Source organism: Phacochoerus africanus, chromosome 11 (assembly GCF_016906955.1).
Source record: "Phacochoerus africanus isolate WHEZ1 chromosome 11, ROS_Pafr_v1, whole genome shotgun sequence".
Taxonomy (NCBI): domain Eukaryota; kingdom Metazoa; phylum Chordata; class Mammalia; order Artiodactyla; family Suidae; genus Phacochoerus; species Phacochoerus africanus.
In genome coordinates this window covers 34,458,201-34,467,486 of record NC_062554.1, presented here as the reverse complement: position 1 = coordinate 34,467,486, position 9,286 = coordinate 34,458,201, and the positions used below count along the sequence as shown (strand labels likewise).

Here is a 9,286-nt window from a genome sequence, read left to right as displayed (position 1 = left end):
ATGACACTAAGTAAAGGTTTAAATGTGAAATTGCTGTATACTTTCCCCACTTTGATATTTTCCTTCCACCTTCAAATGAATGACATCAACGTATGGCTGCTTTCCTAGCACTAAAATAATTACTTTTGAGACAATTAGCCTATTTTGAATCCTGAGGTAATGGCCTTCCTGCCTAGGAATGAGGGATAAGGAATAGGGTATCGTGCTGCTTTGTTAGGAGGATTAAACACCCTCCCATCTTCCAAAAGTTAAAATTTCAGGGAAAACGATTGGACCAGACACTTAAATGTCAGCAAATGCCTGAGTATCAGAAGAACTTCAAGCATCCAATGCACAGGCTGACCACACAGAAGTAATAAAGCTAGCTAGCTCATAAGAGTGCAAAAGCAGATCACAGCCTGCAGAATGAGATTAGGAAAAAAAAGAGAAGTCCATGCATGAATAGAGGTAAGAAAACAGAACCATTACAATAATCAAAGGATTATTATAAGTAATTATTATAATAAGTAATATTATTATAATAATTACTTATTATAAGTTAATGAGTAATTAACTTATTTTTTAAATTAAAGTATAGTTGATTTACAATGTGGGGCCAATTTCTGCTGTATAGCAAAGTGACCCAAATGCATGCATTATTTCTTTCATATTAACCTCCATTACGTTCTATCCCAAGAGACTGGAACTCCCTGTGCTATATATATAGCAGGACATCATTGCTTATTCATTCTAAATGTGATAGTTTGCATCTACTAACCCCGAATTCCCAGTCCATCACACTCCCTCTCCTTGCCCCCTTGGAACCACAAGTATGTTCTCTATGTCTGTGAGTCTATTTCTGTTTTGTAGTTAGCTTCATTTGTGCCATATTTTAGATTCCGTATATAAGTAATATCACATGGTATTTGTCTTTTTATAACAAACCAATTAGAGCTTTCAGACCAAAGTATCAAAGTAATTATCTGTATATACTTTGTGTCAGGTATTATATATATATATATAAGAACAAAGGTCTTATATATATATATATATATATATATACACATAAAACACATGAATACATTGCACATATGTGTGTATATGTATATGCTCCTCAGTTATTATTTACTACAATCATGTCAGATAATTGACTTCTAGCCTTTAAATGAAAAAAAAAAACAAGCTTTTTAAAATGAAAGGTATTGAGCAGCTTCTTAAATGAAATGTCAGAATCAAGGTTTCAATTTGATTTCTCAGGCTTTAGGCCATCATCATCACTAAAAAACAACTGAACAATGAGTAAGCAGCTGAACTATTGAAGGGCCCTGAAACATTCCTAGGAGGGATGGAGAAAAGGACAAGACTATAGGCTCTAGAGAGCTGAAGACAAGACAGAAACCTCTCTTACAATCACAGGCCACACTACCTGATTACCAGGTCCTCATGAGGAGTGACTGACCAGGAAATGGGTGGTTCTCATCCTGGTAAGACCCAGCACCCTTCACCACATCAAATATCCCATAGAATCCTACTTTTCCTAGGCTAAAATAAAGTTAGTAGCAAATCTAATCTAACTACCCACTTGTTTTTTAAAGAAAATAAGTAATGTGCTTTTACTATAACCTACAAGAGAACCTACAACTTAAATGTCACAGTGGTTTGATCCATGGATAATTCTTGGCAATATTCCACTTATAGTAAAATCACATGCATTGTATTGTGTCAGTTACTAGCCATGACCATCCAATGTAAAATGATGTAATAGTCAGATTTTTGCATCTATATGTAGAGTCAGGGAAGTGACAGCCCCAAACACAGAATGATATAAATGAATCTTTTTTCTTTGTTTTAAGAAATATATTTTAATTTCAAAAGAGATTAATCCAGATTGAACAGTATCATGTTTACTATATTTATTTGTGCAGTAAAGCAGAGTGAACAAAAAATATTTCATGATATACAACACAGATTTTTATGTTTCTCATATATGTATATATTTTATTTGTATATGTAATATATATATAATAATGACATCTCAAATTTAAGATGTCTAACAGGATTAAAAAAATTTGGGGGGGAGTTCCCGTCGTGGCTCAGTGGTTAACGAATCCGACTAGGAACCATGAGGTTGCGGGTTCAATCCCTGGCCTTGCTCAGTGGGTTAAGGATCTGGTGTTGCCGTGAGTTGTGGTGTAGGTCACAGATGGGGCTCGAATCTTGCATTGCTGTGGCTCTGGCGTAGGCCAGTGGCTGCGGCTCCGATTCGACCCCTAGCCTGGGAACCTCCATGTGCCATGGGAGCAGCCCTGGAAAAGGCAAAAAGACAAAAAAAAAAAATTTGCATCTAATACTTTATGGCTATGAAGAACAAAGACCACATCTGAACATGTCTTAAAGCCAATTAATTATGGTAACCTCCAGAGAAGAATATTTTTGTAAATTATTAATGACTTGGTTCCACTAAAAAAAAGTTTAAGCAAATGTGAAAAAAGAAAATCCAGTTATATGTCAATTCAATGCTGTCAAAACAAAGACAGATAAGACATTTCTCCACAGAAAAAAATGGGGTTAGAGAATATTTCTGACAACATTTCACATGGTAAAGTATAAAAATCTAATAGGCAATCCCCTTATTTGGGGGCGGGGAAATGGGATTTCAATGTGTTCTCCTTCGGAATTGCTCAGTAACCCCTAGGGACTTTTAAATTGGGAGGCAGATTACTGGCAATAAGCTCACAAATTTAGAGCTTTCCTGAACAGGCATATTGTAGAAATCAAGAACATCTCTGACCCTGAACATTTGGTGAAGCCTGGAGTTAGGCACCGTGTGGCCTAAGTCATCAGTTAAAGGTGCCAAGAAGTTGAACTTCAGATGAACATCTTCCAGGGAAATACCCAGCCAATGACTAGGAATAGATGAGCCAAAAACTTCTTTGACATGAGATTCCAAACAACTCTGGAGACCTTTAGGTGGTGTGTTCAGCTTTGTAAGGGTGGACACCCTGGGACATTTCTTTCTTTATCTCTTCTACTATCTCAGCCACTGCTGGCTTTTCTGAATCAAGACCAAAATTCTCTGTGTGGTGCCTGGAGATTATCCATGGGAAGCTCATTCTGGCGACACCGGATACCCAGAGTGCTGCCATCTTTGAGGAGAGCTTTGGGACAAAGACTAAAAGAGTCTTACTGACAACTTAAATGTTACAGTGGCTCACTATCTATGGAAAATTCTTGGCAAAACTCCAACTCCTCAAAAAATTATGCTCTCCTTTTGATGTGTACAGTGATTGCACCCTTGAAAATTTAGTGTATATCAACTCCGTGCAAAAAACAAAGACACCATGAGCTTAAATGTAAAGGGAAATTAGGCTTTCAGCTCAGATAATAAAGTTTTTCACCTTCATGTTATGTCTGATTTCCAAAATTTAGCAGCTCATGTGGAAGTTCTTTGTTGTATGAAATTGTCCCAAGAATTGCAGGAATTCCAGCACCCATGCCAAACACTCCCCTCATACCTCCACCAACACCAACAGTACCAAATATCAGATGCATCTCTTATAATCATTGTCATAACCAAAAAGCCATCCACATGCCCACAAATCACCCTCTAAGAAGCCAAAACTATCATTTTATTTTTTATTTCATAAAACAACTTGTATAGATTTTAGATGATCTGATTAGCCTAGCCTAGTGTTTCACTGATCCCTAACTGAGAGAAAAATGGGCTTTGGAGTTAGTTTTGAATACAAATCCCTGCTCTGGAGTTCACTATCTTATGATCTTGAGCCAATTTTACCTTTCCTAAGATTCCTCATTGAGAAACAAGAATAATGCAACCATGGCAGAGAATTTTTGTGATGATTGATTAAAATAACACATAGTGATGTGTATAATGCCTACCCATATGATTGCTCACTAAAATACTGTTTCTATGCTTGAAATGTCATTAAGCTTTGCAATATTTGATAATAAAATAATGAAAATATCTTTGGTGAGACATGAAGGTGTTTGGAGCAGTTTCCTGGCTTAGACTAGCCAAGCATGAAGCTGGGGCAGTTGAGGCAAAGTAACAGGATCATCAGTTGAGGTTAAGAAATTACAAAGAGTTCCCGTTGTGGTGCAGTGGAAATGAATTTGACTAGTATCCATGAAGATGCAGGTTCGATGCCTGGCCTTGCTCAGTGGATTAAGGATCTAGCATTGCCATGAGCTGTGGTATAGGTTGCAGACGTGACTCAGATCCTGCATTGCTGTGGCTGTGGTGCAGGCCAGCAGCTTTAGCTCCAATTCGACCCCTACCCTGGGAACTTCCATGTGTCACGAGCGTGGCCCTTAAAAAAAAAATTACAAAATCAGCTTGTCTATATCCCATAATTTTTAAAACCCCATATGACAGGCTTAACTTCCTGTATACACACACACACACATTTATATGATATGTGTGTGTGTGTGTGTGTGTGTGTGTGTGTATACCCTTCTTTTCAAGAAGAAAAATTAGTTCTATAATGTAGCTGCTGTTTTTTATTATTTTCATGAGTTTCTTAAATTCAAACAATTTGATAGAGGATTAGAATACATTTTGAAGTAAAGAGTTATATCCAGAAACAGCAGGAGTGAATGTGTAAAATCTATGAACCATGGACATGCTCATAGACACAGGGAAATACCTAATAATGTTTAAATTGTTAAAGCCCTCAAAACTGATAAAATGTGCTATAAAATTTGTTGTTTTACTTTATAATTGACTTTAGAATGAATACCACAGACTTTGCTCCTTCTTTTCTCATTTCTATGAAGATTAGCATTTTTTCCCATTCAATGGAAATTTCCCTTCTTTTACTTTTACTTCTGGGCTCCACTGTAATCAATAGAAACAATAAGTTCTTTCAGATGTTGAAATAGGCAACTAAACTAGAATAAATAAAGAAATAACTGAAATTATTATATCTGACTAGGTCAAGCTGAATTTTTAAAAATTTGTTTCCATAGAATAGGCAGTATATGATAAAATTATCTCCATGCCAAAGTTATTACAGTATAAAATACTTAGAAGAGATAAGTAACATAGGGTGACAATCCTAATAATTCCTTTTATTGTTTTAATATGTAAAAACTCAAATAATCAATGATGGGGAAGTACCATTTTAATTAAATAAGCTATATAGAAAATACTTTGATGAAAATATCTCCAAAATGATCCATATTTTAGGTATTACAGTCATCCTAGTTCATTCACAGGAGTGGAGGGTATTATGTGGGCTATGGAGGCAAGATTGAAGGTTTTGGAGAATCACAAGGATGGTTGAGGATAGAGGAAACCAAGCCCTGCATTTACCTTCTGGGAGTTTTTATTAAACAGAGCATATGCCCTAAACGAATTCCCCATTCAACAAACTGTGGAAATCACATTTTCAATTAAATTTCATTTCTATTATACATTGTTTTATTTTATTTACTTATTTATTTTATTTATGTTGTCTTTTTGTCTTTTCCAAGGCTGAACCCGTAGCACATGGAGGTTCCCGGGCTAAGGGTCTAATCGGAGCTGTTAGCCGCCTGCCTACCCCAGAGCCACAGCAAGGCAGAATCTGAGCCATGTTGTACACCACAGCTCAGGGCAACACCGGATCCTTAACCCACTGAGCAAGGCCAGGGATCGAACCCGCAACCTCATGGTTCCTAGTTGGATTTGTTAACCACTGAGCCATGACGGGAACTCGATATATTGCTTTATAATCAAGATGAAGGTATGAAGGTAGTCTGAGTGGTTATTTTGTGCCCCATGGCAGCAGACATGTAAAACTTAAATTTTTACTTATTATTTTTGCATAATGCAACCTTATTTGTGATTGTATGGGGAGTCTGTAGACAACACCAGCTGTATGTTATTAATAAAAGAACCAAGCCCCACATTACCATGTTTTCCTCAGGCTAAGGCAGGAAATAAGATATATTAAGTGCTGTAAACTTCCATAAAATTTAATAAATAAGACAGTTTGTTCATCTACTTGGTGTTTCTTTTGCCCAATCTTTGAAAATAAGAGTAAAAATTGTGAAAGGCATTTAGGAAGAGAAAAAACTTGAAATAAAAAAATCATAAGAGAGACTGCTTATGAGCTAAGAATAATTCAAAATTGATAATCATAAAAATAGCAACTAATATTTTTCATATGGTGTGATGTGTGATTATTAAGGCATTGTATTTTCCAGACTTTTTCCACATAACTGAATTAATAACAAAGCAAAATTTTAATACTCTTTAATTCTATCTTCAAGAGTACTAATGTGCTCCCTAAATTACTGAATTAACGTCTCCAAAGTTTCCTAAAAGCCCTTTATAAGAGGAACAGAAATGAATCTCAGTATATACACTGCATACTTTAAAGCTAAGACACATACAATTTTAAAAGTGTTGTAAAAACCCAGGTTTTAGCTCCCAAGATCAAGTCTACTCCAATTGTGCACCTTGGCTATTCAGGTAACCTAGAAAAATTGCAGCTTTTCAGTACAATGAAATGCATTTTATCTTTTATACTTCTGCTCTTGGGGATGATATATTTTCTACAACTGATTCTTAGAGCTGTAAAGGAATTGTAACATTACACAAAAGAAACAAACTCTTTCATTTAGAAGAATGAAATTCCTTTCACACTATCAGTTCAAACACTCGAGGGGCATATAAAGGGACCTGGGCTATCTCTTTGGTTGTGCAACTTGGAAACAGGAACCTGCTGTCTCAGTTTGCCCTTACTTCTGACTAACTGCTCAGTCCAGGAGAACTCAATTAACAAATCTGGGTCTCAGTGCTTCCTATGGAGAAGAAGGAGCTTTTAAAACAGGCTTTTAAAAACCTAGACAAAATTCTTCTTTTTTTTGTACTTTCTTTTACAATAATTTTTCTGTGAATTTTGGATATTTAGAGAGAATTTATCAGAATTTATCAAAATATTAACTATCAGAATCAATCTAGATTTCACCAAAACAATAATCCCAAGATTCTCTAGTTTACAACTTTCTTATTCTGCCTAAAGAGGATAGCTTACACAAAACAAGTAGTCCTAGGAGCTCCTGTCGTGGAGCAGCAGAAATGAATCAGACTGGGAACCATGAAGTTGCGGGTTTGATCCCTGGCCTGACTCAGTGGGTTGGGGATCTGGCGTTGCCGTGAGCTGTGGTGTGGGTCACAGACGCGGCTCCGATCTGGCATTGCTCTGGCTGTGGTGTAGGCCGGCATCTGTAGCTCTGGTTAGATGCCTAGTCTGGGAACCTCCATGTGCCATGGGTGCAGTCCTAAAAAGATCAAAAGTAGTCCTAGGACATAGGGGAGTGGTGGAAAGTGAAAAAGTAGCAGTAGTTAATGAATATTGCTAAACAAATTAAAAATCATCCTGTTAAAAAAAATAAAAAATAAAAAAATAAAAATCATCCTGTAGTCATCAAAAGTTTTTTAACAGTAGGATAAAATTAGATTCCCAAAAGATGTGAGGAAAATTTGTATCAGGAATTAGAATATGGAGACAGAGTTAAGAAACATTATCATTTAATGATCTAAGCAAGTGAGGGAAATGCTGAAACTAGAGCAATAAGAAAGGAGGGTGATGAGCTCCCACTTTTCAACAGACACATGGTAAAGCAATAATTACCTGTCCTATTACAGTTAGCCTCAAGCTCAAAGGAGCCATCCTTTCCAAAATTTATAATACAAGATGATATATGTCACATTACCTTATAAAATAATCTGCAGGTGATATCATATCGTTGTTTTGTTAGAGATTTTCTTTCATAACCTGGTTCTGAATCTGTTTGAACTTTTTAATCATTGCTTTAAGAAATCCAAGGAGGGGGAAAGACAATTTATCTAAAACTATAAACCTGAGCAATGAAGCAAGTCATGTTAGTGGCCACTGGCTCTAACAGACACTGAATGAGGCTCTCCAGGTGGCGTCGCTCCTGGTCCCTCTCTTTGCTTGTATTATCCGTCTTACTCGTGGTTCCGACTCTAACAATGATGTTGGACAGGTCCCAAGAAATGTCCACTGATGAATTTTATCTGGAATTTCAATTCCTTTCTTCTACCCCCCTTACCACACCAGTCATTCAAGATGGCATTCAGAGGCTTGAATTCCTACTGTCCTTGAGCCTTGAACATGGAACCCTATAATGTACTTTGGCTTGAAGCAGAATATTCTGGCATATTCCAGCCTGCTATAATCCTGTCAGACTGAGGCTCAAGGACCATCACAATTTTCAACCTGATAGATGCTTCAGGATCAGGTCACTAATTATTTAAAGTATGCTCAAACAGAAGGCCAAAAAGCCCATGGAAAGATGCGTAATATCGCTAATAATTAGATAAACACAAATCAAAACTGCAACGAGGTATCACCTCATACCAATCAGAATGGCCATTATCAAAAAGTCTATAAACAATAAATGCTGGAGAGGGTGTGGAGAAAAGCGAACCCTCCTACAGGTGTTGGTGGGAATGTAAATCAGTACAACTACTATGAAGAATAGTATGGAGATTCCTTTAAAACTAAATATAGAACTACCATGTGATCCAGCAATCCCACTCCTGGGCGAGTATCGGGAGAAAACCATAATTCTAAAAAAATACACACTCCTCAGTATTCATTAAAGCACTATTTAAGATACCCAAGGCATGGAAACAACCTGAGCATTCACTGATAGAGGAATGGGTAAAGAATACATGGTTGGGAGTTCCCGTTGTGGCGCAGTGATTAATGAATCCGACTAGGAACCATGAGGTGGCAGGTTTGGTCCCTGCCCTTGCTCAGTGGGTTAACGATCCGGCATTGCCGTGAGCTGTGGTGTGGGTTGCAGACGCTGCTCGGATCCCGCGTTGCTGTGGCTCTGGCATAGGCCGGTGGCTACAGCTCTGATTAGACCCCTAGCCTGGGAACCTCCATATGCCACGGGAGCAGCCCAAGAAATAACAAAAAGACACAAAAAAAAAGAATACACGGTTGGTACATATTTAACAATGGCATATTACTCAGCCATAAAAATGAATGAAATAATGCCATTTGTAGCAGATTATCTCACAAAGCGATGTCAGACAGATAAATACAAATACCATATGATATCACTTACATGTAGAATCTAATTAAAATGATACAAAATAGCATATATAAAACAGAAACAAATTTAGATTTTTAAAATCAAACTTATGGTTACCATGGGGGAAATCATGGAGGGGAAGGGATAAATTAGGAGGATGGGAAAAACATATTCGTACTTCTTTATACACTATATACACTGTTTTATATACTACTGTATATAAAAT

General features: G+C 36.9%; 1 pseudogene; it reads right to left on the bottom strand.

Moving 5' to 3' along the window:
* Positions 1 to 2,660: 2,660 nt before the first annotated feature.
* On the bottom strand, positions 2,661 to 3,125 carry LOC125111026 (39S ribosomal protein L50, mitochondrial-like; annotated as a pseudogene).
* Positions 3,126 to 9,286: the final 6,161 nt, after the last annotated feature.